The sequence below is a fragment of the Rhinichthys klamathensis genome, unplaced genomic scaffold (genome assembly GCF_029890125.1).
Source record: "Rhinichthys klamathensis goyatoka isolate OS25496 unplaced genomic scaffold, OSU_Roscu_1.1 h1tg000140l_1, whole genome shotgun sequence".
Classification (NCBI taxonomy): domain Eukaryota; kingdom Metazoa; phylum Chordata; class Actinopteri; order Cypriniformes; family Leuciscidae; genus Rhinichthys; species Rhinichthys klamathensis.
In genome coordinates, this window is record NW_026606675.1 from 295619 (window position 1) to 300000 (window position 4382).

The window sequence follows — 4382 nt, forward strand, 5'->3', positions numbered from 1 at the left end:
AACCGAAGCATTGAGAACTTTGTAAGTGTACAGACAGTTTAATAAGAAGATATTTAATACATACAGTCAACTTCGCGTATACAAGCAGGAGCCATCTTTGAAATACAGTCTTTACCAGTCGATCTACGAACGCCGATCCAAGCCTGCTGTTCGCGCTCACCTTATCACAACTTATAGCTCGTTCACATCTCACCAGCGCACTTGGATCGGCGTTCGTAGATCGACTGGTAAAGGCTGTATTTCAAAGATGGCTTCTGCCTGTATACGCGAAGTTGACTGGATGTTTAAAATATCTTCTTATTAAACTGTCTGTACACTTACAAAGTTCTCAATGCTTCGGTTTAAAGGTAGGGACCCCTTATTATGCTACCGTGTTAGTGTGGGTCTATTTTCAGCCTTGTTAGTGGTATTAACAAGCGATTTTTATTTGTATACGGTGCACTTTCAGATTTAAAACTTTGCAGGATGTTTTCATTCACTTAGAGCTATGTTACACAATACATGAAAGGTCATTTTCAAAAATCCATAATAGGGACACTTTAAGTGAACGCAAACAGTTGAGAAAGAAATCGGATGTGTATCATTATATTGGATCCGTGCCTTAGCTGTTAAAGTGACAGCAGCCTATAAATACCTGCTGCTGTTTATGTTATTAATGTTAATCAAACAGCAAAAGACAGCTTTAACAAAGATTAATCTATATTTAAAATATACAGTGAACACTGTGCAGTGTTATTTTACATTTAATTATTACATTTCTGTACCTGAATCCTACTGTTAGACCTTACTTTATTTGTAACTTTGTTATATTGTACTTATCTATGCTTGTATAGTCCATTTGCTGATCCGAAAAATTATCCGATCCGTGAATCAAAAACTGTAATATGATCAAATATTGAATTAGCATTAGCAATATAACCAAATGGCAGATGAATCTGCGCCAAACTACAGAGTTTGATAAGCGTGCAGGCAGCCTTTGACATCAACAACAAAAGATAAGTAAAAAAAAAATCCTAAATTAAAAGATTTCTATTTTTCTACCCAAACGTGCAGTTTTACGATGCAGTTATACGATGCTAACAGAACAGACCTGAGGCACACCAGTAGAGAACCACTGGTGCATGCTATCTGGTTTGAAAATACAAATGAACTTGAGTTGAACAAACTCAACAAGGGAAGCTGTAGAAGAGCATTGATTCCCACACATTTGACTGAATCTGACCGATCCTGCTCTGTGAGCAGATAGTAACATTTACCAAAGCATTAGAACTAATAGAATCAATAGATTTATTAGCTCTATTTACTGTTGTTGATACCATTTTGTTGTACATTGGTTATTTTGAAGTCAATAGGGCAATTACTGATCATTTTGGTAAAGTTGGTGTTCTTGCTCATTTATTTCATGATTTACATGTTCATATACGCAACTATGCGGTAGTACATGTACATGATTAATGTGAAAACACAATGATGTCCAATGTCCAGCCAAACTCCAGCTAAAGAACATAAGTTGGTGTTTACAAAAATATACAGCTACTGGCCAATGGAGAGTATTATTAAAAAAGTTGTTGTTACTGAAACTCCCCTTTCTTTCGTTTCCCCCATGTAATTTCTGCATTTCCTTAGCCTGGGAAAACCCAGACAACTTCTGGCAAATTTAGATTTGCTCTGAAAGTTAGTCTGGCAAAGAGTTCATTCAAGCCCATTTCCAATCCGTCGAAATCGCGGCACCAATCAGAAACGTTGGGGCGGGCTTTACATGATGACGACAGCGCTGGGATTTTGAAGCAGATTTTGTAGCCTACATTACAAAGATGGATGCCGCCGTCGAACATCACTCGTTCGAATCAGCTATCGCGTCTGTTTTAAGCGATTTAAACGTTTCCTTTTAGTTAAAAACCGAGCAAAGAACAACACTCGGAGATGTTTCTGCCGCTCTGCATACGTCATCTCCTTCATCACTCTGATTGGGTTTAGGTCTATCCGCGACGTCCGTTGGTGACGCCCCTCTGGAAATGATTTGTCTATGACGCTTTGCAAGACCATAACTCAGTTACAACTGAGAATGGTCTGGTTTTAACCAGGCTAGCATTTCCTACTTGTAATACAAAAATATTATATGTAAATGAGAGCATAAGTAGTGCACTAGCTTCACTCTGGAAATACGTTGCTTCCCCTTCCCCCATATTTTTGCACCCCCCCGCCCCGTTACCCCCCGGAATCTTCCTCAAGTCTGCCAATGAGAGCGCATTGGCAGCATTTTTTCCTAGAGACAGTGTGCTCCATGTCTGGGGTGGTTCCCCTCCTCTGCTCAGTCTCGGAGTTCAACACCAATCAGACGCCAGGCCACAATGATTCCGCATCGCAGCCTTTCCTGTTTGACAAAGCGCAATATGGGGTTTTCAGGCTTGTTATCCTCCAGGCATGAGGGGTGCCATGTGACGGCATGCATACTCCAAGACAATGGAGATTACAACCTGACACACGCATATTAAAAACAGATTCCAGCTAGGTGGGGGGCGGCTACTGAGCTACAGTCTATTGAGGATTTCGGACTATTTCTATTATACACAGTTTTGTCTCTAACTTGCACCTGATTTTTTGAAGCATACTGCAAAAGTAATGGATCCACAATACATTTGAACTCTTCTCTTTCTTAAGGTGTTTACAACTGAATCCATCTTCTGTGCACAACGATCTTTGAGAGAGATCTCTTTATTTATATGGATCTAATATTCTCATCTTGGCTGGAACATTGTTTTTAGACAGAGAGTTACCGTCCGAGCTCAAGGACGAATGTGATCAATAGCACAGCTCTCCAGGCTTTCTCATATTACAGAGCACATGCTACTGATACTGTGAGATGTCTCTAATTCTAAATGGATCAGGATTAACTGAAAATCGCCTCTGCACTGTCAACCGGTGATCCCTAGAAGCTCCACAAGAAGGCACATCCACCTCATTCCAAAACCGCTTAAGAGTGGCTAAATCCAAAATTCAAATTGTGTGTGTAATGCATGTTACCATTAAATAAAATATAAAAAAAAGAGAAATTACACAAATTAAGAATTATTATGCATATTAATAAATGCAAATGTCAATGCATTTCCTACATATAATTTCTCCCAACTCTGTTGCCGCCTCATGCAGTTGAAGAACAAGTGAAAAAGACTCCTGCTACGACACATCAGTGTCAGGCCTGCCATGATCTCAAGCCACACGTGGAAGTGCCCCTAATTCAGAAATAAAGTGACTTGAGTGGGGCAAACACAATTTCACTCTACAGCAAATTCAAGCTGAATGGTTTTGACCTTTTTATGATGACTGGGCCATACAGATGAGACACCAGACCCTTTGGTAAAGAACCCCCCTCTTTGTGGGGCACGGGCTTAAGAGACAGAATTGCCTCTCAATAAGAGGAAGTTTTAAAAAATAGAAGGGTTTTGGCAGCTGACTGGAGACCGCCAGGGTTAATAGAAGCTGGTTATTCCTCATTGCAGTGAAACAGGGGAAATTGATGTGCTCAGTCATTGGATTAGAACACATTTCACACTCTAAACAGCTTACGGTGAAAGATACACAGTGGGAGAGACCCACAAAGTGATAGTTGGATGGCGGCTACTCCAGAAACTACATATACTCAAAGCTCTTGTTCATCTGGAAGGATGCTCAGTGCGCTGGTTCCTGTTGTTTTTTTAACATTGAAGATCTGCATCAAACCTTGGCATCGCTGAAATGTGGGTCATGCAGCTACCCATGTTCTGCATAGCAACCAATGAGCAGCAGTGGTGAGGGACCAGCCTCCATATACAAGTGCACACATACACAAACAAGTAGGAGTGAGCCTATTACAAAAAGATACATGCTCAAAACCGATTTAAAAGCAAGCAGAAAACCTTGAATGTAATACATCTGCTACTCAAGAGCTCACAAAACATATTTATTAGATATTAGTGCAGAAGGTTACGGCCACTGTATGGTTGTAGGAGATACAATAAAGAAGGAAAGCTTTGATTGAAAGAGAAGCTATCTGGCTATAAAATTATATTAACATTGAAATATTTGCATTCATTAACTAAATTATTATTAATTTACTAATTGTTCTAAGCAAATGATTAATATTATAAATTGTATGGGAAAACTTTATTTTTATGGTCCATTCTGCTGACTATAAGTAACTTTGCAACTACATGTCTACTTATTCTACTAAGCTGAACCCTAACCTAACAGTCTACAAATACTCTAATGAGAGTTATCTAGTTGCAAATTAATAAGAGTTAGATAACATTTAGTTGCTACAAACAATGTCTAAAGTGGACTATCAAAACAAAATGCAACCAAGATTTATATACAATATTATTATAATTTGCATTATAAATTAT